Below are 27452 nucleotides of genomic sequence, written 5' to 3'. Positions count from 1 at the left end.
CGGCTCACGGGTCTGCGCGTGAACTTGCCCACCGCGCTACCCTCGACCAATCGGAAGCCGACTCACTAGAGAACAGGGACACGCCCTCCACCTACAACGAGATAACTAAACACTACTATCTCAGCCGTAGAACCTACTTTGTTCCTCATCCGCGCCTCAATAGAGCTCAAGCATTAACGCTCCGTCTACTACAAACGAATACCTATCCGAATCCATCGCTCTTAAATAAAATCTATCCGCATACTTACACCAACGCTACCTGCCACGATTGTGGAGATATAGCCACGTTAGACCATATGCTCTGGCGGTGTGCTCGGTCACGCTCTATCATCGCTAACAGCTCGGCCAGATGGGAGGCGGTTCTCCGCAGCCCTCTTCTGGCTGACCAACTCTGGGCTGTCCAGCAGGCCCACGATGCGGCCGAGAGGCTCGGCCTTCCGGTTCCCACGTGGGAGCGGCCCGCTTCGTGAAGACTCACGATCTGCAGGACTTTAATTAATAAAGTTTTACCATACCATACCATACCCGGCGGTAGCATGAAGTTGCAAAACTTCTTCCACTGCGAAGGTATCTCTTCTTTTTTTTTCTGAGAAACCAGTATAAGTTTCCTTCGTAGCTTCTTGCTACAGTGAAGTGGATGGCATTTTCCCCTTTCAGCGTTCCTAACGTGTCCATCGCCTGTTCGTGTTTATGTGAAGTGTTATACTTCTTTATTTACAGGTTCCTTTATCTTGCAGCCCCAATATTTACTACCACAACGGCAGGGAAGCCAACCGAAGCTTTATCCAGTTAACAATCACTTGTATTTCCTTAGGACGGCTTCGCACTTTAAAGAAGGCCGAGTGCTTACCATAAGCACTAGAGACCGGTTCGTGCTACTCGACGTGGTAGCTCAATGGCTTCGGAACTGCGCTGCTGAGTTCGAGGTTGCGGGTTCAGTTCCAATCGAGGCAGCCGCATTCCGACGGGGACGAAATAGAAAATCGCTTGCGTACCAAGCACAATTGGGTGCACGTTAAAGAACCCCTAGCGGTCAAAATTAATTTGAGGCCCCCTGCTACGTGCTTTAGTGCAATTCGAACATGCACTAAATGGTTTTATTCATAGGGATGATATACACTTTTGTTTGTCGTCAGTTTTCCCAATATCCACTGCGCCGAGAAAGAAGAAGGTACGAGAAAATTTGTGTAGAAGTGATCCGGCAGCTAAAATTACGCCGCGGGAGTTTTTTAATTGACAGTCCCAAAAAGTTTTGGAGTGTTATTAAGGGTGCCCGCGAAAACGTGTCGTCAATAACTGATGACAGTGGCGTTACCCTATCTCGTTCGCAATTTTATTACGTATTCAACGATGTATTTTCGAAAATATTTTTAGATGAGCGTTTTGAGCGCCTGCCCGAATTTTGTGACGCGAACTTTCTTACAATGGATCCTGTAGTAATTGATTACGATGGTATCGTTGGCCTTATTAACAATTTAAAGGTTTCGTCATCATGCGGCGTCGATGGCGTAAACGTAAAGTATTTGAAAAGTACGGTTGCTTACTCGTCCATTTTTTTCTTTGAACTTTTCGCTCAGACTTTAAATTTTGGTGTGTTGCCTTGTGATTGGAAGGTGGGCAAAGTGGTGCCGTTGTTTAAATCCGGTGACACTCATTCTGCGCTAAATTATAGGCCTCTATCTTTGACCAGTGCCCTTTGTAAAATTTTTGAACATGTCATTTATTCTGACCTTGTTAATTTTCTTGAAGCTAATTCATTTTTCACATCTCGTCAGCATGGTTTCAGGAAGACATTCTCCTGTGCAACTCAATTAATTTGGTTTGCTAATGACCTATTAGTAGCTCCAGATTTGGGATGTTATATTGATTGTGCATTCTTAGATTTCTCTAACGTTTTGGACCTTGTCTGCCATGAACTACTTTATTTTAAGCTCAGTAAACTAAATCTTGACTCTAAAATTCTTGCTTGGATAAAAAGCTTTTTGTTAAACCAACAGCAATTTGTAACCGCTAATGGCTACGATTCTTCTCTCTGTCCTGCCCTTTCAGGGGTGCCCCAAGGTTCTGTCCTTGGGCCCCTTCTTTTTCTAATTTACATAAACGATTTACCTGATGGTGTTGCTTCCTCTATTAGGCTTTTTGCAGACGACTGTGTTGTACATCGCATGATTTCCTCTGATAATGACACATCGCTACTACAGGCTGACCTTAACAATATTTCTGATTGGTGCAAAACATGAAAATTGAAACTAAACACAACGAAGTGCAAACTAACGAAAATTTCTCGTAAACTTTCTACTAACGCCTGTGAGTATAACATATATGGTTACCCTCTCGAAGAAGTGACTACTTACAGATACTTAGGGGTCCACATTAATTCTAACCTGTCTTGGCAACCACACATTAATTATATAGTCGGTAATGCTAGCCGCATGCTTGGCTACCTGCACAGCAATTTTTCAATGACCTCTTCTTCTCTTAAACTCCTTCTTTATAAAACTTTTGTTCGTTCCAAACTAGAATATGCATCAGCTGTGTCGGATCCGTTTACTGAAAGTATCATTAGTCACCCTGAACCTGTGCAGAACTGTAGCGCGCTTCATTTTTTTCCAACTACTCCCGTCTTTCCAGTGTTTCATCCATGAAAACAGCGTTACAGCTTCCATCCCTTTCCTTACGAACGAAAATAGGATGCCTCTCCTTATTTCATAAGATTTGCTATACCATAATCCTCGCCAAATAAATAAAAATAAGTATTCAAATAAATAAATAAATAAATAAATAAATAAATAAATAAATAAATAAATAAATAAATAAATAGGGTATATTAGCGCTCGAATGCGGCACCTACCCTTCTCTAATGAAAATTTAGCGTTCATCACATATGGCGCTATATACATGTGTTAAGCTTGTACATCACAGCGCATGCAACGTAGGTATAACACGTACAGTATGCATACATGAACGAGAGGAAAGGAAACCGAGGGGCCAGATTTTCATTAGTCACAATCCTAAAAGGCCGACAGGCAAGTGGATTATTATGACAGCACCATATATGTAACATATACACATAACATACTAAAGAAGTTTAGCATACATATATTGTACTGGATATGTGTCTAATGTGCACTCTTTTAAACAACAATATACTAGATGGCACAACACTATACCCCGTTTCATATATAACGGGCAACTCCGTGGAGTTGCCCGTTATATGTGAACGCTCCGTGATGCAAGAGTTCTTGCATCAGCAGCGTTCACAACAAGAAATGGTGTCTTTTTCCAGTAGTTATGTGAAACTATTCTTTATTTACGCTCAGTACTAAATAAAAAGTTGGAAGACGATTCAACCTGTAGCTGTTCCAGTCGATGAAAGACAATGTCTCCCTGGGCGAGTTGGGACCAAATATGGGATGCATGAACCGCATAATTTATTGGGAAAGCCGTGCTGGAGCGACAACGTTTGATCGACGTTAACCAGAGGTTGAACTGCCTTCCAACATTGTGTCATCATCATCATCGTCATCGTTATCATTATCACCACAATAATCATAATGATCATCATAGTCTTCATCATCCTCAGTGATCATCATCAGTTTTGTCAAATGTTTAGACTGCATTATGCTCGGGATCGGCCCACGAAAGAGGTTAGAGTCTAGGAACGGGCATACTCGTTATGGAAATGTGGCGGTAACTGCCAAGGAAGCTATTGTCTTCAAAGAAGTTTCCATCCCTAAAAGGGAACAAACTCTGTTATACGGCTGTTATTACGTTGTTTTATATCATTTTGCTTTCCGTTGCTTTACTTTTCGAGTTTTTCATTAGCGGCCCGCTGCGGCCGCCTCACTTGCAGGTTCACGCGACCACGTGCGACCGCGAGACTTGACACCGAAACACGCGGAGTGATACATTTTTTGATGGCCGAACTTCATGCGCAGCTTCCACAGCGTTGGACGCTGGGTATTAAACGGAGTATACGATGAAACTGTTCCCACGGCGGGCTTATAGTTGCCTGCTGGAGTACAAGTACCGCACGCGTAAAGCACAGAACTATCGCCCATGTATCGACAACTATGCATTCTTGGCAGACTTCAACACGCACGCAGTAGCCTCAAAACAAAAGGCGAACATCTCAGCGAAAGAGGTGATATGACAGATTATGCTCGTCTCAGAGTGCCTGCCACCGAGATTCTGTCTTGATTTCAAGGTACAAATTTCTGTAAGCCCGCAAGATATGCACGTGCTCGATGAGCAAATCTCAATGTAAAATACATTGCATTAAGCTAAAAATAGCAGTGCAACTCCCATGCTTGCCAGCTTGGACAAGTAAGTTTTGCTGGTAGTTCAGACAAAACGTTTGCTGCTCGACCTTCTATGCCAAAAGCGCTTTCGTGTTCAAGAGAATGGCGATCTCCGTGTCGAGGAACTAGGCGGAGAGAAACAAAGCGAATCACCGGGCCAGACATGATATTGAGTGAAGAAGCCGCGAGACGGCCGACGGCTATTGGTCGCAAATAAAAAGGGTAAAATAATCAAATCACCGCAGAAAGCAGGTAGCGCATTGAGGCCGGAACACGGAAGGAATTGAGGGGTGCCTGAAAGCGACTGTATATGCCGGATATAGTGCATGACCAAAGTAAAAAAAGATACGATATTCGCGCCGTGTATAGAAACGGTTGCTTGCGGAGTCCCTTCTATTCTGTTTCTTTCTTTTCTTTTTTTCTTCACGGCAACGAGGAGAGTGATGAATCGAATCGGAACACCGGCTCGGCAAACTGTTCAGTCAAGACGTGTCGTCCTTGACGGCGCACGAAAGGCGAGGCGTGAAAGGGGGTCTCCGCCAGGTAAACAGAGGCGACGGTGAAGCAGTCGATTTCTGACCCTCGTGGCCATCTATATTTGTCTTCTTACCTCGGTGCCCCTTACACATACACACAAAAAAAGACGAGCTTGTTGCCGAAGCGCAGGTAGTGAGTGGCCTCTTTACGAACACCGATTTCTCCTCTCGCACCCGCTTTGACGTGCCACGCGTTGATGTTAAGTCTTTCGTTTGCTTGCTTCTTGTTTGTTAGGCTCCCCTAATAGCACACTGCACAGAGCAACAGCGAACGGGCTTATCCTTTGACAACACTTTTCTTTAACCTATTTCTTTATTTCAATGTATTTCCAAGCAACATGAATTGCTATACATATGCATGTATGGGAAAGTTTTCGCGAAATGCAGTACATCGGTAGGGCACGATGCTGGACGCAGTGAAGTCCGGAGATAGTCCGGCAGCCTTCTCGTACGGATACCCGTGTCTTTCGTGTGTCGGCGCTGAACGCGCCTGAATGGGTGGTTCAATTTCGCCGGCAGTGTGTTCAAAAGACGTGAACCCTCATACCAGGGTGCCATATGCGTCGTCGTGCTCGTATACAGCCGCAGTACAGCAGCAGGAGTAAATCGTATTGGTACAACTCCCAAGTGGGCCACGAGGTACACGAGGTCATGATGACGTCGGTAGGACGTGATGGTGGAATAGGATGATAGGATCTCGCAGCACTATCGCATTACAGTCACTCGATGGAAGAATGACACGAGTTTTTAAAACCTTGACAAATGCAGAAAAACAAAATAACCAGCGCTAAATGACGTGCTCCTGCTTTCGCAACAGGTTTATGTCGACAGGTTGTCATAACCTCCACGGTCAATTACGATGACCAATTAGATCATTGTAATTAGATAATTCTATTAGGCCAATAAGTTACTGCTTTTGGAGCGTCATCATCATCATCATCATCATCAGCCTGGTTACGCCCACTGCAGGGCAAAGGCCTCTCCCATATTTCTCCAACAACCCCGGTCATGTACTAATTGTGGCCATGCCGTCCCTGCAAACTTCTTAATCTCATCCGCCCACCTAACTTTCTGCCGTCCCCTGCTACGCTTCCCTTCCCTTGGAATCCACTCCGTAACCCTTAATGACCATCGGTTATCTACCCTCCTCATTACATGTCCTGCCCATGCCCATTTCTTTTTCTTGATTTCAACTAAGATGTCATTAACTCGCGTTTGTTCCCTCACCCAATCTGCTCTTTTCTTATCCCTTAACGTTACACCTATCATTCTTCTTTCCATAGCTCGTTGCGTCGTCCTCAATTTGAGTAGAACCCTTTTCGTAAGCCTCCAGGTTTCTGCCCCGTAGGTGAGTACTGGTAAGACACAGCTATTATACACTTTTCTCTTGAGGGATAATGGCAACCTGCTGTTCATGATCTGAGAATGCCTGCCAAACACACCCCAGCCCATTCTTATTCTTCTGATTATTTCTGTCTCATGATCCGGATCCGCAGTCACTACCTGCCCTAAGTATAGATGTGATTTTGGAGCGTACTTACCCGCAACACATTTGAAGCCGGCCGTTCTTCGATATCACTTCATTTTGAAAGTTTGTTTTTCTTGCATGACTGTCACCAGAAAAGCTTGGACAATGTCATCTCACAATGTCATCTAATTGCCCCATCTGTAGGAAATACTTGTATAAACACTACACAGCAAGATATGCACATTGGGGACTACTTTAGGGAATAACTTAAAGCGTCAATGCAAACTACTGAAACAAAACAGTGTAAAAGTATTTTGGGCAATGAGCTCAGCGGGAAGTGGCAAAACGAGAGAAAAAAAAAGAGAGAGCAAGCTGCTTTCATGTTAAGCCGCTTCCTTAGCCATGTTGAATGCCACTTCGAAATGCGCATTGCGAAAGTCGCCACGCCGTCCTCGAAATGCGCGATGCATGCATCGCAAATGCGTCCTCTATCCACGAAAGTCTAAATATGGAAACCGCGGGAACTGGGCCTTGGGACCCGTGAAATATGGAAACAGCCGGGTGCTCTCCTCGGAATATCGAACCTCGACACGGCCGGCTGTGCATGCGCTTGTCTGGCGGGTACGCCGTAGGCGTTTTTTCCAAGTCGGTGCAAGTTAAACGAGCTTGATGTCCAGAGTCAACAGGGAGACGAGGTGAGGAAGTAGAACGAAAGTAAAAAAAAAATAAGATATCGAAAAGCGACGCCCATGTGTACTCTGTACGTCAGGAGCTGCCTCGCAATGACGTCGAGGACGAGAGCGACGAGGAAGCTGTTATTAAGGAACTCGGGTGAACCAGTGCCGCGCACACCGTCCGTGTTTTGTTCAGTATAAGGAGAGATAAAGTGTTCCGCCGCAGATGTGGGGCCGTGAACACTAGACTTTCGTTGTCGCATGGTTTCTTTTATATTAGAACTGATCATTTTGTGGAAGGGGCTCTACAACACTTCTCGAGGCCTCAGATGTTTCGTGTCTTCCTCCTCCTTCCTCTCCCCACCTCCTCAATGCACCTCATCTTTACCTATCGGCCAGCACGTGCGGTACTCGCGATGCTCGGCCAGTCATGACCATCGCGCTTGCTTCGTCAACTGTTCAGTGCGTGTCATGTGAAACGCACGTGGCACGTGTAAATGGTCATCCATGTCCGTACAGAAGGAACTTGCGGGCGATTTTGAAGCGATCGCCATCGCCACGGTATATTCCGCATGTTAACGATAGCGCAATACTAAATGTGTCTTCCTTTAAAGAGCGGGTCATACTCTGTATTTACATAAATTTCCCTTACCGATGTTGTTCACAATTTGCGCTAGCATTTGCACGCCGATTGATATCCCGGAGTCGCAGCATTTCTTTCTTAGCTCCAACCACTTTATATTTTATTTACACGGTGCTTGGTTTAACTATTGACCATGATTATGAAACAATTTCATCTCGAGAGGGGAAAAAAGAGACGGAGAGACAGCAACTGAAAAGTATACCTGGAAGGTTGGAAGGTCAACCGGACTAACGTCCGGCTTCGTGCGCCTTACACAAGTCGAAGGCGGATAACGGCGGAGAAACAACCCCAAGACGAGGCGTAGAATAAGGGCACAGGATGCAGCCGGCGTCCTGTTCTCACGGTGTTTTTCATCACCATCACATACAAACTACTATTTCTTTTTTCGTTTCTTTTTGTTCACCTTGGCGAAAGCGTAGTAAGGCAGGAAGTATAGGAGAATTAGTACTATGCTCCCACTGGAGTATGCAGGGCATGACTACAAACGACAACTGAAGCTCCTTATGTGGACTTGAGGAACTGCACGCGTCTCGGAAGGAAGTACGACGAACGTCGTGCGCAGGGATGGTTACATGCTCCAAAATAGCGCGCACGCTCTGTGAAAAGAAACGCCGTGGTGGAGCGCTGTGACGGTCTGATTCTGTCAACGTACACAAACATATTTGCAACCGCTGCGTGCTTCCACTAACGGAGAATCACGTGAGAAACTTGGTCTACTTAAATAGCGTTTCATTCGCCGGCCCCCTTTTGTTGCTCCTGTCTTCGCTCTCTTGTATTCTGGTTAACCGCCCTGCCTCCTACTTTTCTCTTTCCTCGGCGCTCTCTTGTATATTTCTTTTCCCCGCAACTCCGTAACATGCGCTATAGCCAGACTTCCTGCATAATTTGTCTGCTCGAAATAAGTAATAATAAAAATTTTAAAAACAAATGCATCTGCACTTTTTTATTCCTACTCCCGAGCCCACTGCAATTATGTGCACTCTGTCAACAGGAAACCATTCTTGGGACTACGGCCTTGCATGTCGCAGCTACAAAAGACCACAAAAGCACCTGCTGCCATTTCTGAAGGCGACTGGATTCAGTGACCCTCTCTGATCCTAACTGAGTGACCATCTGTGATAAAGAGCAGAAAACTGTTACTACGTCGGTGATATTCACATTGCATTTTCTCTTCTTCTCCTAATCTTTCCTTCCTCGTTTCCTTTTCCCCAGTGCAGGATGGAGAACTGGGCTCAGTAACCGCCTTGCCTTTCATATATAATTTTATCTCTCTCTATCAATGATAAGTTTCGCGTGATACCTATATTGGAAGCAAGAAATCGTGTTACCTCTTCATAAAATCGATAGAAAAGCTTTGTTGCGTTTCTAGTGATTCTCTATTGCGTTGGATGAACTTTATGTAGAAGTGAAATTGAATGTCATGCATTATTTTCTTTCGAGGGCTTGGCCGAACAACACTTGTACGCAATTGGATATCAAGGGGCGAAGGCGTTTCTTGTAGTGTAGCCAACCGGACGCAACCATGGTTAACCTCCATTATTTTTCTTTTTCTCTTTCTTTCTCTCTCTGTCTCTCTTCTTCTGTAACAAATGTGAAGACTATTGAAAACGTAGTTAAAAGCAGGACAAGCAGTCACTGCCACAGAATTTGCCAGCAGTCGATCCTCTTCTTTGTTGGTAGAGTGCAGGGGCCCTATAACGTAAAACTATTCCAATATGTTTCTATTCCAATTTCCTGACGTCAAATTTGCGTAACCACCGACGCAAGCACCGGGCGGTCACCCACAGGGTTGTCTGAACAGACCAATCAAACGCTCTCCTCGTTCATAGGAGGTCACTTTTGTTTGCTTGAAAAGCGAATCACATTGCCTGCACTGAGCGGCTTGTCGTATCTAATTGGCTGACAAGAGGCGAGGAGAACGCTCAAGTGGAGAGGGATTCACTGGGGCAGAGCCAGCGCACTGAAAACCGGTAACCGGATGAAGAGGGTGGTGCCGGCGTCTGCGATTGGTCGGCTTTCCCTTACTTAACTTGTGGTGGCTGGTCGAAAATCGCGGCGGCATGCAACGGAAGCTTAAGAACGATGCTAAAACTGACCCTCAGCAAATAATAGTTGGCAGAATGAAGTAGTAAACGTACCGAAAGTGCTTTAAAACGTTGCACGGTCACGCAAGAAGTTTTATTATACGCAAATACACCCACGCTCTCCGGCAGGCGCGAGTAGCCAGCGTCTGAGCGATCGGCGGCAGTCATCTTCTATTCCTTTCGGAACGGGGCAGCCTGCGGCTATTCCGAAAAAAATTCAGTTTTGTTCGGCATTTTAATGCATCTTTATCGCGTACACGTCACTTTGACGCGGTGAGTTCATGCGGTTGTGTGACGTCGCGTGACAGGCAGGTGAAGTGGGTGCAGCCCGAAAACTTTTTACCAATAGCCGAGGACTAATGGCGAAAAGGGGTCGAATCAGAAATAACTGTTTTTCTTTTTTCTGTCAAATCATGCATAATCAATGTGTACACATCATATCAGATGGGGAGGTTTAGCGGTTTTCGTGACGTTGCGTGACAGACAGGTGAAGTGGGGGTGGTCGAAAAAAGTTTTTGATCAATCGCGGAAGGCTGATAGCAGAATTGGAATAGAAAAGTTTGGAATAGTTTTACGTTATAGCGCCCCAGGTCTGGACAAAGATACCTTGCAAATGTATCATGATAGGATACAAAATGCCCGGGCAACAAGTATTTGAGACACAGCTACAAGATACTACCGCAATTATTTTATCGGATACGATATTGGGGGGGGGGGGGGGGAGGGTCCATTTGCATCTTAAGATATTTCGATACATTCGCGAATTTCTTATTATGGATCTATATAATGTAGCAGCAAATGCGTATGCACAAAAATGTTTGCTTGGAAATTTGTCAACTCCGACCAACATTGTTTCATTTGAATGAAATGTATATTAGTATCTCAAAAGCTTTGGCTTTCTTGCTCAAAGCATAATGTTTTCGTTCCAAAAAAATGTGTGAAAGCCATTAGATGCAAGGCAACCCTATTCTTGCAGTCTTCAGACTTCGTAACAAAGCACCACGCAAGAGAAACTTCGATGGCGCTATGTAGCGGCATCAGAATTAGCGCGAAAGACGCCGCGCGTATTGGCGTACGAGCACAGTACGGTGGCTACGAGCAAGTGTCATGGCAGTGACGTAACTAAAAAAAAAAAAAAGTTGGCTTCGCGCAGGTGTTCGCGCTCTTGTATTTGTCGAGATGGTGCGAGCGCCACCTCGTGACTTTGCTATTATTCAGGTGACTTAGTGGCAGCAGTATCGGCTTGAGAAGCGGAGTTCAGCCAACGTTTACAGTAGTTTCGCACGCTGATGCTGTGATAGCAGTATCTTGTGTCTTAAGATACACGACACATTATTTCATGTATCGGAAATGCAGATACTGATACACGTATTGCCAGGCGTATCATGACACAGATACCAGATACCCAAAGAGTGTCTAAGATGGTCTCTAAGAGACTTGTATCTTCGATACTGCCCAGACCTGGTAGAGTGTATATGGAGTGACTTTTCGTCTTCGTCTATCTCTGTTTTTTTTTCTTTTCGAGGTTCGTATATCAATTTCGTTTTACTCCCGCGGCGCAGCTTAATAGACTGACCGCTCGCTGTTTCACTCGGAAGCCTCGTCCGGCTCGTACACAGAATGTGGCGAGCACGTCAATCGCCGAGGGGCACCGGTCGACGCGAAGTGAGGGGCGGGGCTGCATAGCGCGGCTTTTCGGCGTTAGCGAAGCGTGTTCTCGGCGCGATACATTCCCGAGGCTACGTACGCACTATACGCCATATAACTGCCGTGCGCGGTTCTTCGAGACAAGCCACGCGTGTACGAGCACACACACACACGCACGCTCCTGCACACACACGCGCGCGCACGCACACGACGCTCTCACGCGGACTCGCGCACCACCGCATGCTGAGTGAAAGGCCCGTCACGGCCGAGTTGTCCCGCCGTTCCCGAAGCAGCGACTCTTGACGAGGTATACATACGCATACGGGCACGCTCTGCGGCTGCCGCAGTTCCTCGCGGAGGGTAAAAATAAGAGTGTAACGGAGACAGGGTCCTCCCGGGAAGTTGTGTTCAGCGCGGGAGAGACGATTCCAGCGCTCGACTCGCCCTTTCCGCGATGAGCTCGCGCGCGCAGGAAGGGTTACGCGGCCTTCCTGCTTTTCGGCGTCGACTCGGAGAGAGGGGTCACGGGCGTCAGCTTCGTCGCTCGGCGGCGCGCGCGGGCTCTCCTCGGTGTGCCAGAGGTGGTGACGGAACGAGCACTTCACTATTCGCCGGTTGAAGGCGTAAAAAAGAAAGAAAGAAGTAAATCTCTGGTGGCAACGAACTGGCAAAGGCTATCCATATCCCGGTTATCCGTCTTGAAAGATGAAAACAATACGGAGTGCGGGGCACAAAGAAGTGAGGAGAGACACGGATACTGGTGCACAACGATTAGGGATGTTTTCCTTGTTGAATGCTTTTTTTGTTTGTTTGTTTCTTTATGACAGCCAGTTAGTGACCACAAACTCCGCGCCCAGGCAGCGATCCGCCTGGTGCGGTGCCTACGTTATTGGCCCGTTACTGAATACCATGCGTGGTTGAAGAAGCACGGACACTCCATGGACGCTCACCTATCGTTCAAGGTAGTTAATATAGGTACAGTAAAGCCATAGAAATGTGCTGTCGCGGCAGTGTAAGGTTATGCATGCACATAGTTATATTAATGCATTGCTTAACAAGACGTCAGAACGCATTAATCCTGCTGCTACCAGCACACTCACTCAACGCTCGGGTGAAATCAGTTTTAATTGAATTCATGCAGTTGTGCTGACCCACTTTAGAAGGAAGGCTTATTCTGACCATTCGAAAGCGTACACTTTGAAGCGGACATGGTTTTCAACGATTCTCAGGCGTTGCTCAATGTCTTTGCATCGCCGTCACACCTTCGCTAACGCCAGACTTAAGCGACGCCAAAAGTGCAAAAAAAAACAGCGTTTCATTTTCCTTTCCTTCTTTCTTTATGTCTTTCTTTCTTTCTTCTCGCCTCCTCTAGTGATTTATTCTTTTCTTCTTCTGATTCTCAGTAATGTTCTCGAGAAAATTAAGAATTTCTCCGACCGCCTTTGTTTTCAACCGCAGATGTTTCCTCCTGCTTCTGTAATGCCGCAAGCACTGCGACTTAAAGCATACAGAGAAAGCATAGAGGGTAAGAAGAGAGTCGTGGGTACACCCTACACGCCCACTCTCTGTCACATAGATTTAAGAAAGAAGGTGTAGTCGACATGCGGGGTTAACGTTATGTTTACGGCTGGTAATAGGTTAGGAATGATATGCGTCGCTACAAAGAGAAGGAGAGAGCCGTTGAACGAAAAGAAAATAAAGAACTGACAGGTATTGTGCAAAACACATTAAGGCGTTTTTAGGATGCCGTATAAGATCGAGTTGTGTGTAAAGTACTTTTTAACTGCGGTCACCTTTATGTTGGGGTTAATTAGAGATTAACTGAGCATAAACGAAAGTTGACCGGTAGAACACCGACCAACCTTTTCCCGAACTTTCGTGATTGCAATTGTACTTTTAATTTCGCAGACAGTGAAACGCTATTCAGAAACATTGAAGAAGCGTGCTTTATGGTGAAAGCGTGGCATGTCCACAATAGCGGTGGGACGTGTGTAAGTCGGCCGTTGACTACGTTGCATAAAGAGGAATTGTCAAGACTAAATGTTTATGCTGTGCTAATGACCGGGGCATGCGCCCATGGGTTTCGCGTCTTCCTTCTTTGTCTGCCACTGTGCGACATTTCAGTTGACAGTCGGCGTTTGTGTTGTCCTACTCGCTCTTCTTATGTGCGTGTCTTGCACTGCTGCCCACGCGGTACCGCGTGGATCCCTACTAACTTGCTCAGCTTTCTGTTTACTGTTCATTCATCCAGCGTGCACAGACCATCCTGTCTTAAAGGAGTAATGACATGACAGTTACAACCTGTATTTACTTTTTTTCTTGCGTTAAAAGAAGGTACAGCTCTCTCAGCCAAAGAAAGAAAAATACTGGCAAGCGCCCGCTATGCCCTGAAAAACTTACTACTATACTTGTTTCTGTGAGCCAGTTTCGGTGCCCTGCAGTATACAGTAGGTGCACGAGTCATGACGTCATGATAAATTGGTTTACTGCGTTCCTGCAATCGATGCGGCTGCCAGCAGCGAGCGCACCCAGAAGCAGAGGTCACAGTAATGTCGATGACACCATGTCCGGTATTTCGAGACAACTCGCGCTTTTGTCAGAATTCCTAGTAAGGGAACATGCGTTGGCCACTGAATGGTTTCCATTCCTCGATCACTATTTGGGCACTTAGGTTCTTAAGTGATTGATTTAAAGTACTTTCGTTGAAAGTGCCGGAAGGTGGCACAAGCACTTTGTGGAGTTGACATACTGCGCTTGGTTCACTCGATTCTCCCAGGATGGCATGTTGCTCGAGGTCCGAGTCGGTCGATGAATGGTTCGTTGCGCTGAGGCTGGACTCGATGAGAAAACGAGTTAATCAGTCCCTCCTACTTCCCCTTCTCAACGCCGTTCCCAGCATGCCGCCTTGCGTCACATATGTAGCAAAAAAAAAAAAAAAACGTGCGCAGCTTGCACTGGTGGTGCAAGGCTGGAGTCAACAGAGAAGCTTGTGATCACCTAGCTTTTACGTGGCTTGCCTAAGTTGTTGGTAGCTTTGGCTAAGTCGTTTCTAGGTTTTGCGATGTTATGGTCGGCTTGGCTAAGTTGTTTCTAGGTTTTGCGAGATTATGCTAGGTTTTGCTAAGCTGTTGCCTCAGCGGGCTTGACGCTGGAAGTTTTCGAGCAGTCGCAGGCCGGGATCGCTTTCTCGGTGACGTCGAGCGTTCAGGCGCCGACTCTCGCGTTCCCTGGACTGACTCGGAATCTTGGACTCGGCGTCACGTCTTCTCAGCTGCAGTTTCGGCGCGCTGTTCCGAATTAGCTCGGCGGCGAAGCATCGGTTCTCGCTTGGCAGTACTACGCTCTTATTGGTAAGCCGCTTCTTCTTCGGGCGTCCGGACTTTCTTCTGTATTCCCATGGCAACAGAACGTGCGCATGGAGTAGACGAGGCGACAGGTCTGTCGCCGCGCCGGCTGTTCCGAGATTTTACTCGCCTGTGACGTCACGACTCCGCCCTACGCGCGTGGGGTGCGAGGAAGTTATGTGGCTCGGTGCTCTCGCAGATGGTTGCTAGGCAACGCGAGCCGGCGCACAGCTGGGCTGAGTTTTCTGGTAACGCTCCACGGCAGAACTAAAAGCTCCGCTGTTAAAAAGTTATGAAATTAGATTTTGTTACTTAACATGTTATTTGCGATTACGGCACGCTTTTTCCCTGCCATCCACTTCTGCCATTAATTTAGGGAGAAAGGTAACTATCGGTTTACTTAATATCTCGAGAAACTCATCGCTGCACCACCTCATATGCGCCGCTCTGCATCCCATTACACCTATGCCGCGCAATGGACGCACGTCACCTGTTTGTCCAGTTCACCTCGGAGTCGTTAACACGGTTCGCAAACCGGCCTTTTCTTCACTTTAGATGTTCACGTCGTAAGAAAGACTGCTCATTTGGGCGAGAGAGAAGATACGCATCGAAGCCTGCCTCAGTCAGGTAAATTCCAATTAACCGAAATAAGGGAGAATGGGCCTGTGTGAGTAATATAAATAGAAGATCTTGCGCATGCAACCTATTCGCCCGGTAGAGGATGGATAAATAAGGTGAGCATGCCTTTTAAAAGGGACAAGTGAGAAGTTCTTTAGACCTCGTTTTTTCTGGTATTTCTACAGCTCTTGGTGTTCGTCCTAATACACCAGACTAGACAAGGAATAGATGGGAATACGTAGTATTCCCGTCAGAGTGCTTTCTTCCTAGGCTAACAGCGTGCTCAGCTGGGATGTTTGGTATACGTATACATCTTGGTAAAGAGCTTATTTATAGCCCTCCGCAGAAGGACGAAAGGAATCGCCCTGTCCTTGTGATTTGTTCTGTGTCCTGTGTCCTGTGTTCCCGTCTTCTGTGTCCTGTAAAATCTCCTCTTTATCTCCGCAAAGTGTTTTTTTTTTTTTTACGCTATCAGTCTTACGGCTGTCTGTTATTGATCTCTGACGAAAATGTGTTCATGCTTCCTCTACTGTTCATAAAGCTCAAGTCACCGGCCAGGCTAATTACGACCTTATTAGCGACAAAGAAAGCGACACCTTCGGACAGTGGCGTTGATGGTAAAGTGGATGAGAGAATAATTCGCTTGCGAAGCAACGATGCGGCACGCGCTTTGTAAGCATCGACTTAGAATCACGACAACTCGTCCAAGGATGTGTATTACGGCACTCTGCCGAAAGCAGAGCGCGCTCAGGTAATATGTGCTCGAAGAAGAAATGAAATTATGTAATTTGTGCACTCGGACTATCAAGTAACTCAGGGCAACAAAATTAAGAGCTCGAGCAAAAGTCGAGGCCAAAGAAAACGACAGGGCCAGCGCCTGCTGAAGAAACAAACATTAACATCAAGCCGGTCTCGTCGTTTCCTTTGTATTCGTCTTTTCCTTGAGCCGTCAATTTGTTACCGGCGGAAGGGCTTCCGTGCCTTCTATACTTCGGTGCAGAGAAGCAAGGAATGCCAATTTCGATCGCAAATTGGGCATCGGCCCTTTCCCTCACATGCATAGTCGCGCGTCGCTGCACACAATTAATCCAATCGGATGGAAGAAGGTGGCCCGCGTGTGCCGGGTATATATATTTTTTTTCGGCAGCACGTTCCTGCGGGAGTCCGTTTACGTGCGGCCGCTGAGTGGGATCGGCTCCCTCCTCGCAGGAGCGGGACCATCTGGGTCACCAGGAAGACGGCGAGGATACCACCACCACGCCGGGAGAGGGCGGCGGCGGCAGGAGGTGGTTCCGCGCTGCTCCTCGCCGTCCACGAGTGAAAGTCTTCGCGGCTCCTGCCGGTGCTAGTCGACCGGCGGCGGGGCACGTCTTCCTTCCCGACTCTACGACGACGACGGCGGCGGCCGCGCGACGGCATCGCGTCCAGCGACGACGACCACCGAGCACAGGTGAGGAACACGTCGCTCCTCTCGGGAGAAGCAGCGCACGCACACGTGACTCTGCGCGGGGCGCGTCGTTTCGTCTCGGCTTCTCGAACTTGGCTTCTAGTGGCGTCGCTTGCCTGAAGCGCGAAACAAGGAGTGACATGCAGCACAGAGTTTCATATTGAAAAAGAAAAAATACCGGAGGCAAATCTGCCGCTAACATCTACGCATACGGCTGCCACCGGCTCTGCGGTTCTTAGTGTATTTGTAATGGTGGGTAGTGTATGGATTTGTCGAAACTTTGTCCGTTTGGCTTGGAGCAAGCTTTGGACCACTTGTTTTTTTACCTAATACTGGCACCTCAAGGTTGCTGTGCGGCGACCATTAGCCTCGTTTGTCCCGTGATTTCTACTTATGTAATGGGAGGGGGGGGGGAGGTATTCTTCGGCGACAACTCTCGCGAGATGTCGCGAGACTCAGCTCGCGAGAGCCAATGAGCCTCTTTCTCGCGTTAGCTCGACCCTTGTGCGCATGCGCTCAGTGCCGCTTCTCGCGAAATATTAAGCTCTCCGAAAGCGATCGTGCGAGAAAACGCCCCTTGCTTTATGCGAAAGCATTATATGTCCCACTGCGCAAAAATCCGTCGGCATAGTCGGCGTGACCGATAGATGGTACCAGAAAAGGCCGACGGCGCAAAGAGTAAGAACACGTCAGAAATGCTCGAATCGACGTCGAACAGTTCTCAGGGAGGTTTCTGTAAAGAAAGTAAATTAATGGCTTTGGAAAGAAAATTTGGTAAATTTCGGTCTAGGTGGGAATCGAACTCGGGACTCCGGGATGCCAGACGCCAAGGCGCCACGGCGGCTCCACCGTTCTGGCTGACTAAAGATGTGGCCTAGTGCGTGCGTCACTGGGCACGTGACGGAGAGGAGGTGTCACCACGTCTGGAGTGCATACTCTGCGCGTCACTCTCTTCGCATTTCATCGGTACTGTGTCTCCTGCAATAGACTCTCGACGCCACGTCATGAGTGTATCACGAGCTCGTATGTGGCGAATATATACGCAAACAAACACACCGAATCAGTAGAAAAACTTTAATTAGTGTAGAAAACATCGATCGAAGACGTTTCGCCAAAGGGACTTTCGCGTTCCCACACGTAAGCAGTCTTCAGTGTCTCTGCCGATTTTTTTTGGCACATTGATTGCACATGTTAGGAATACCTTAAGATAGCTTAGTATTACGGACATGTCAAAGTATGCTTTTCTGTTCACAAGAATGATGAGCATCCCTGCCGAAAAACCATTCGGATCTAGCGGCACGCATAATCAGATACGCTGAGGCTTATTTGTGCTGTAATGAAAAAGAGGGCGTCGGCAGCGCTTGAAAGAAGCCGGTTCGCGCTGCTCGCAAGGTTGAACTATTGCAATGTATCCGGTCTCTACTGCCTTTCCTTACACTGTAAATAAACACCTTTACATAAGGTGCAAGTGCGGGGTAGGACTCCTTTAAAGCTGAAACTTATAAGCCAAATTCTTCAACCAATTTGGGCCATGTTGGACGAACCTGCTTCGTTCGAAGCGCTGCCATTGCGCCTGGATGACAGGTACCGTTTCTTCGTTTCAATGCATTCGAAATTATGTAACATAATGAAATATTTGTCAACGTAAAACCTTTCATTGCTTCTGCAAAAAAAGTGGGCCTGTGAGCACGCAACACAACTGAACTGCAGGAAACAATAAAATATTCTGGGTCCGCATTCACAGAAAGTTCTTACACCAGAATTGAACGTAAGAACAAATCCCAACCATTCCTGATGCAGGACGCATTCTTACCGAGGGCAACCAACCAATGGCAAACAGCATTTACGAACGAAAGACCTTTTTTTTATTCAGCCACTGTAATTTAACTCCTCAACAAAGCCATGCCAAATCGTGATGAAATTCCACGTGCTAACTATTATTGCGATAGTGGTTTAACGAGCGGAGCGCCAGCTTTTTCTCTAGTAACGCTAATACATTACTTCCATAGCCTAGAGTTTGTTACTGCGAGGGTTCCTCCATAAATATCGGCTCACACCTTTTGTGCTTCATGATCTTCCGGGGATACAACTTTCAGCTCGCGTTTACTGTGTAACGCAGCGGAAGCGCATTTGCGCAATGGCACACATTCGGTGAGCGCTATTTTCGTCTTAAGCGCACCGTCACGATTCTCGCCACCAACGCGAAGTGTGGCGCTCTATATGAAGTCTCACGAAGTAAAAGTGTTCCCGAAAGTTGATTGATAGGGAAAAATGATTCCGGTATGGTAATGAATGAACGCAAACACATGCGCGGCGCTATTATTTGCACGGAGTGCGGTAAAATATCACATAGTCAAACCGCAATCGAACGAAGCATTCAAATTAATCTACAACAGTCCTGGCAATCGAACATTCCTCCACTTGCACTTGATGAGCTTTCAATTAAGCGAACGCTTTCTCGATGTCACTCAAAGTCGTTCAAGTGAAGCTTCACTGTTTTTACAGGGCGATGTGCAGTGCTGACCGGGACGAATGCGATATCGCTATTGTATCGTCCTTATCATTGTTGGCTCCGCCATGGCGACCAATCTCTTCGTTGTTGGCTGCGTCAGCACCGTAGCAATCTCAAGCTAGACAGCGCACGAAGCTAGACAGCGCTGCCGCGAGCCACCGCAGATGCCCTGTAGCGAAAGCGCCGAAAGTACTGGTATGATTATGTGAGTGCAAATATGAGAATTATTGGACAAGATTATGAGAAACAATGTGTGTGCCCATTGATAGAGGCTACAAGCTATTCATGCTTAGACCTCATCCAGTGATCGGTACCGCAGGAATCCTTTTTTAAAAGCGGCTAGCGTATTTCACCGTGTAGCTCTTTCTAGCTATTCCTTACTCCTGCTTCTTCACCGTAGACAATAATTTCTACTTAGTCATCACACTCATCATTTCACAGTGATTTGAGCGGAAAGATGACACTGGAAGCAGTCAAATTCTTCAATATTGCCGAATTTTTAATATTCTCAGCGATGGTTGACTCGCAAGATGGCCTTGCCCACCCTGCTTGGGCGATAGCGCAGACATGGCGGAAGTTGACAGTGTCGAGATAGGCACGCACCCTATCGCCACCGTTAAAGATATCCACGGGAACAGGAGGCTAAATCGATGATAGTAAGTACCTCACGCGACTTATGTATTATGTTTCACGAAGACCAGTAAAAGCTAACTGAAACCTTGTGTTGTTGTGCTTGAGTCCATTCCTTACGAAAACCAATTAAATTATGGGGTTTCGCGTGCCAAAACCACTTTCTGATTATGAGGCACGTCGTAGTGGGGGACTCTGGAAATTTGGACCACCTGGGGTTCTTTAACGTGCACCTAAATCTAAGTACACGGGTGTTCTCGCATTTCGCCCCCATAGAAATGCGGCCGCCGTGGCCGGGATTCGATCCCGCTACTTCGTGCTTAGCCGCCCAACGCAGTGGCCACTAAGCAACCACGGCGGGTAACAAACGTGAAAGAAAGAACGAAAAGGTGAAATTGAATGCCTCTCACGTCAGGAATACCGAGTAGACACTGCTGTAAGAGTAGCACTGACAACACCATTGGCTTTAGAACTCATGCGGTAAGCCACCTTGCAACGAACCTCTTCTTCATTGTGTGCTAATTGTTCAGTAAGCCTTTACGACTATTTCAAGGCGTGAGTGTGGAAGCGGTTATCGGAGTGAGTTGACAGATTGCTCTAGCTACACCGGGAATAAGGGACGCCACTGAACGTTTGTCAGGGCTGTGCTAGGCATCATGAATCTTATCGAAGCGGAACTCCCAGGCGTACCCTTCTTTACTGAACCCTTTGTCCGAGCGAACCAGATAGTGTAACAGCCTTGAAGACAGTTTTGCGGAGCGCTGCTCTATGGGGATGACGACGACAAAGTTTGAGAGAAAATGTTTGACTATTATGTACAAATACATCCTTGAGAAAATAAGCATAAATTTAGCCTTCAAGAAGATCTTCTTCAAGATGACCCGGATACATTTTCATGCTGTAATTTTACCAAATGAGTCCGCAGATTCTTTTGAACTGTTGTCACTCAGTCATACGGTTTTAAATGTACTTATATTACATGGGGTTGATTTAAACGTCTTTTATTTCTAAGGCACAATGGATTAACATCACTCACTTTTCACTTTGGTATCTTCACGGACGCACACAGTTTAGAGAAGGCCGGAGTTTGCAGATTTTCCACTCAACTTAACTGGTCTTTTGCTCTACGTTTGCTTAATTGGACACCAATCTTTCTCGTGGAATTTCTAGCAAATATTCTGGCCATCAGATAGTTGAATTATCAGCAATCTCAAGTAGTAATAATTATAGACACTCTATCATTCTGTAATTACTTATCCTTTGGATAAGCGTTCGCCTTTACTACGGATCTCTATACGGTACTTAAGGCGAACAGGTTGTGTGAAGTCCAAGTTGCGAGGATCCCCGGTCATGCTGTAATTTCACCAAATGAGTCCGCAGATTATTTTGCACTGTTGTCACTCAGTGATACGGTTTTGAAGGTTCTTTATTACATCCGCTTGATTTAAACATCTTTTATTTCTAAGGTACAATAGATCATCATCCCTCACTCCCGATTTCAGACACCTACGATTTTCGCGTAGCACGAACCCTCTCAGACAATGGCTTTCACGACAATGCTAGGCGATGCTATTAAATTGACGCTGTAGAGATTCGTACAACGCCTCTACCTGCGGACAACTCTAGAGCGACGGGACACGATCAAGACCGTTCTCCGAGTCAAAGATACTCGGACCATGGCCACACCCGTCACTGGCACGAAAAGCGATTCGTGCACTGGTGCTGTATACTTGAAGTGCACTGGCTTGAGAGACCGTTTATAGTGCCCCTGTGCATCCTCCCCCGCGCACTCAGTGCTCACTCGGTCTTCCTTTTTCCTCTTTCTATTCCCCTTTTCCCCACCCCCAGTGTAGAGTAGCAAACCGGGTGTTCGTATGGTTGACCTCCCTACCTTTCCTGTCCTTGCTCTTATTTCCTTTAATTTCGGGAGGATTTGCCGCAACGCATGCTGATGGTAAAAGAAAATCAAATAAAAGCTTGTTACTCTGCAAAGTGAAGGAACTGCCAGCAGTGTCTATGCAGACTTCTTTGTCACACAAATAGTTTTCAGGTAGATCTGGCGTCTGTTCAGAGTTTCTAAAGGCCTTAATCCAATCTGATAGCCCTAGTTCCGGGGCAAAACCAAAGCAAGTGTTGAGCATCTGACGTTGCCACAGGCTCCGAGCACTTCGGGGCTTAGCGGTTATTGCGCTGCGCTGCTAAGCACCCGGTCTCTGGATCGAAGCACCCGGTCTCGGGATCAAGGCACCCGGTGGCATTTCGCGGCCGCATTTCGGTGCGGGCGAAATTCGAAAACACCCATGTCCCGTGCATTGGGGCTGCGTTAAAGATTACCTGGTAGTCAAAATTAATCCAGAGTACCCCACTACGACGTGCCTTAATCATATAGAGTTTTTGGCACATTACCTCAAGCCCTGGTAATGAATGGCGTAACAGTTACTCCAGCCAGAAGCTTCCGAAGAGTACTTCCTGAGTCCAGGTAATCTTGTGGGGAAGGAAACAGCCACACGGGCGAATCAAGGCGCACGTGTCCTGCTGGAGGCTAGATTTCAGTGCTTGGTGGAGAGCACGGGGATCCGACGGAAAGAATATAGGTGTCTCAGATGAGGGGGCTGGCGATCTAGCCAGTTGTTCTGCCATGTGGTTGAGACGATTCCGCGTCTAAATTTTTATCTTTATACATCTTCTCTTTCTATGTCTAACCTCAGTTATTTTTGTAACAAACCACAGACGTTTGACAATATTTAAAGTGTTTAGCTTTATTTGGGAACTAAACGCGATTTCTTGTGTGTTTAACCGTTTTGATGGGCCGATAGGAAAGATAGTAAAGTCTAACACAGTGGTAGAAACCACACTGTGATACACAGTATCACCATATCACCATGCTGTGGTACCGCTTGTACCGTTGGTACATGTGGTAACAGCAGAGTTCTCGCCTTTTTCGCTCGGGAAAGCTAGCTGTTTGAAACGCTGTCATGCGATACGCTGCACCTCTGGTGGCGGCGTCTTCGATCACAGGTGGTCGCTGACGCTGGAATGGGTAGCGAACTAGTCCTTGAGGAAGTGGCTTAATGTACCGGTTGGCGACGGTACTTCGACCAGAAAACGGTAAGGCACGGTGGCAGGGGTAATGAAGTACGGGTAAGGCACAGGGGTAAGGGGAGCGTCACCTATACTACATAGTGCCACATAGTGCCATGAATAAACACCTCCCAAAGAATGCTAAACGCATTCCTGGATAACAACCGGGGTTGGTCCTTCATAATGTTTAATGTGATTAGATTCTTTGCCTATTTCAAGTTCTATCTATCTATCTATCTATCTATCTATCTATCTATCTATCTATCTATCTATCTATCTATCTATCTATCTATCTATCTATCTATCTATCTATCTATCTATCTATCTATCTATCTATCTATCTATCTATCTATCTATCTATCTATCTATCTATCTATCTATCTATCTATCTATCTATCTATCTATCTATCTATCTATCTATCTATCTATCTATCTATCTATCTATCTATCTATCTATCTATCTATCTATCTATCTATCTATCTATCTATCTATCTATCTATCTATCTATCTATCTATCTATCTATCTATCTATCTATCTATCTATCTATCTATCTATCTATCTATCCATCCATCCATCCATCCATCCATCCATCCATCCATCCATCCATCCATCCATCCATCCATCCTCTCAAGCCTACCCTTATAGATCCATGTCGTCTGTTAACTTGGGTCGCTCGTGGTAGGACTTTGAGTCTGAGTCTTTGAGACTTTGAGTCTATCGTGGTGCAGTCATCGTCGTGCCATTGTCATTACAACTGCGCCATTCGACTCTTGTTATGCCATCTTCGTCAGGCTGTTTTCTTTATACCATTGTCGTCATGCCGCCGTTGCTACGCTGTCGTCGAACTATCGTCATAATTTCAGAAAGGTCTTTTAATTGTCATATGGCCATCGTCGTTCAATCGGCGTCATTCCTTCTTTGTCATGATCGTAATCATGCTGTCGTCTTTCAATCGTGATTAAGCCGCCGTTGTCATCTCATTGCCGCGATAGCGTCGTGGTCATACAGTCATCGTGATGCATTCGTTATCGCATGCGCATTGCATTAGCATTCGTGATGCCGTTGTGGTCGTTCCATCGTGGTAATTTCAACTTCGTCATCCCATCCTTATCATACCGTCGTCATCACGCTATCGTCCTCATACAGCTGTGACGTTGTCGTTAAACCATCGTCATCATTCAATTTTCGTCATGCTGTCGTCGTCACACCGGCTTCGTCGTTCCAACGTAATCATGCTGTCGCTATTCAATCATGTTAATGCAACCGTTGCCACGATATCGTGGTCATCGCGTTGTTTTAATACAGTCGCCCTCAAACATACGCCGTCGTAGAGACACCGTGACGTCACGGTGCTCGTTCGATCGTCATCATTCCATCTACATCATACGATTATCGTCGTGCCATCATCATCGCGCCGTCTTCGTCACGGCATTGTAGTCCAGTGTCCATATTCTTTGTATTGCCGTCGTTTTCCGCGCTAATTTCTCCAGGCTTTACATATCAGCGAATAGGATTCCCTCGCTGTTCATGTATTACAAACAAGGAACTTCAAAAAAGAGTTGGAAAATAATTTGTCTCAGAAATTAGCACAACCTTAAGCAGTGTTTAAAACTATTTTCTCATCTTCATGTGAAATTTCCAATATTTTGCCATGTTTAGTGTTCTATTGTCGTTTGGCGCAGCGTTTTGGTCACGTGTAGTTTCATCTGTGTGGTGGTTCTTTTTATTGTAGTTACTGTACTAAGGCTAGCACTTGCCTTAAACATAGCCATGAACATAGCCATGAAACACCAAAATTACGTTATCATACTTACGTTATCCCTAGAATAAACTCTCTGATCGCAGGACTTTGTTGATAAGACCGTCAAATACTTCGATTGAACAGTGTAATACCTATTGACCTGCTAGCACATACTGCGCTCTGAAAGGTTGGTAAGACCTTAGCAGATGTAGTGGTGCTGCGTTCCGATTATGCCTCGTATACGGAAAAGCGTTGCGAGGGCTTGCAACTCTCCCTTCCTTAGTTTTATCCACCCCGCTTCAATGAACCATGACACCTGTTTGACAACAATCCCAATTAGGGGAGCAACACGAATTCTCTTGAAAGCTATCAGAACTTCGTGGCTTGTTTTCTATCCACGCAGAACTCTTCATGATAACTGTGCTCAAGTTCGATTGCTTATGTTTCGATATAAACGCGAAGATTGTGTCTTTGTTTACTATGAGTTCTTTGCGTTGGTTTTCTTCTTTCGAAGCCGTTCGAATACATTCTGAACCCCTGGACTGTCATTGGGTCATTCGTTAGGAAAGATGATGCTACAGGAAAGAAATGTGAGAAGCTGAAGGCCTTTGTGCCATCATATGGTGCTCTGCAAGACTTGCTCGACAAGTTAGTTCTTAACCTCGTAAGGTAGCATACTAGGGTACACGGTGTACCCCTCATTAGGAAAGCCTCCTCAGTGAGTGACCAGCACACATCCAGCACATGTTTCAGATCCGATTTCATAAGTATGTTGATATTCTTGACTAGTGCCGAATTCTCGAGGACTGCTAAAGACAGACCTGCATGAACACTACACCGTTAGCATAGAGGAAGTGGTCCTCAACATTAAGCGGAGCCTGGCCGGAAAACGACATGAAGTAAATTGACCAGTGGACCATTTCGGTATAGTGTGGAAATTGTTAACTCTAATGTAAAGTCTGAACTGGCCCTTCAGTTTAGAGACTATTGTAACAATTTCAGGATATCACTTCTTCACAGTGAGTGCGCAGATCAACTCAGTGACAATTTTGCTAAAAGCTTTATACTGCTAGGATTATTGAACTGCGGATGTTCTGAGCTGCAATGAAAATAATCGAGGTTTGTAGTTCTATAGGCAATGTGCTTATGTACAAATGGAATAACACAAAAGCAGACAAGCACGAGCTCTGAACGGCAACTTTAGGTTTATTAGTGTGCGAGACGCGTTTACGTTCATGCTTGCATACAACGCGTGCACAGGTGAAATGAAAGGGAGAGGGAGAGAGTGAGAGAATGGTCGAACGAGCGCATCAAAGGGTCCATGATCCTTAATTAATCCCTTTGATGTGGATGTCTGTCTGGTTATCTTTCCAAAAGCCTTTACATTCCCGTCACGTCATTTTTTTTTTGCTCCTCATGTTCAGGGATTCAAAGAAATGTCGATGCATCTTTAATCTGTGAACATGAGAGTAGCCTAGAATTTATTAAAACATTTGTTTGGACTGGTTGGTGAATTCTGAAACTATAGACAGCGCTGCGCGTAATGTTGACGATGAACGAAGCGCGCCAGTCCTAGTTGTACGTGTCCCTTTCATCATCTGCATTTTTAGGCTCAAACTAATGTATTGTTTCTAGAACTCAAGGTCGCAATCTAGAGTTAACTTCATGTGCGACCGGTGCACCCTGCGTATCTAGAGTCAGGCCTATTTCAAGCAGCGTACTTAAATCAACTGGCTCACTACCGCGCTTCTCTTGTCCACTTCTAAGTATATAACCCATCGCAGCGCATAGCACATTCGGAAGGCCGTGTAGTCTTTTCGCGCTCGTTATCTCTTGAGCTTTTGAGAACTCTGGAATCGTGAGGAAAGTTTACTGATGAGCCCACTATCCCAGAATCGTAGTTAACACACACATACACACGCGTGTGCACACTAAAAACTACACAAAAGAGCAGTATTATAGCAAAAATAGAAACAAATAAAAGCTTTCCCAGTGAAACACAGTGAAACTCCCTGAATGCAGTCGATAAATATACAAAGTTCTTACATAATACGCAGCAGCGCATAGTACAGAGTCAGCGTAAGACCTGCGACAAGAAAAGTTACTCCGCTCAGAAATAAAGGCCTCAGTTTAAAGCAGAGCATACAACAAGTCTGTGGCGCGATAAACTGGGCAGGATAGTAAAAGAATGTTAAAACAAAAAAAAAAGAGCACACCGAGGCACACGAAATGTCAAATGGTATGACGACGCCATCAAGGCGTTGTTGCAGGGAATTATTTACCTCACCTAATAGTGCTATTCACAAGGAACTAATACGATCACGCTACACAAGAACATCGCTTAAGGCTTTTACAGCTTCTCTTTGTTTATTCGGACAGGACTAGGGGATCGAGCAACCTTTTCGACGGATAACGGACGCCTATTTAAGGTGTTAAGGCGATCACGAAGTGACTGGCGATGTTGGTCGAATTGTGGACATTTGATCAGGATATGTTCTAGACAGGTTTCCGAGGCACCAAAGTGTACGCATTCTGAAGAGGATACTTTCCGTATGCGACATAAAATACGGGTTGTGTATGCCACGCCGAGACGTAAGCGGTGTCAAGAGTCTGTCTAAAGCCCGTTCTAAAAGTTTGATGAAAAGAGTAACAAAGGGTCAACGTTGTACGAAACAGATTATTTTGTCAGCTCATCGAGTCGCATGGTCTTTGACAGACTCTGGC

The 27452-nt window shown here is 46.1% G+C and overlaps 1 protein-coding gene across 1 annotated transcript in view; it reads left to right on the top strand.

Moving 5' to 3' along the window:
• LOC135900651 (very long chain fatty acid elongase 4-like) overlaps positions 1–27452 on the top strand; it is a 71371-nt gene that overhangs the window by 3523 nt on the left and 40396 nt on the right. The window contains exon 2 of the mRNA XM_065430171.2: positions 16525–16765. The gene's annotated coding sequence lies outside the window, so the exon portion shown is untranslated. The remainder of the gene's footprint in view (positions 1–16524; positions 16766–27452) is intronic.

This window comes from Dermacentor albipictus, chromosome 3, assembly GCF_038994185.2.
Source record: "Dermacentor albipictus isolate Rhodes 1998 colony chromosome 3, USDA_Dalb.pri_finalv2, whole genome shotgun sequence".
Classification (NCBI taxonomy): Eukaryota; Metazoa; Arthropoda; class Arachnida; order Ixodida; family Ixodidae; genus Dermacentor; species Dermacentor albipictus.
Note: the sequence above shows the minus strand (reverse complement) of the source record. Positions and strands in the feature narration are given on the sequence as shown.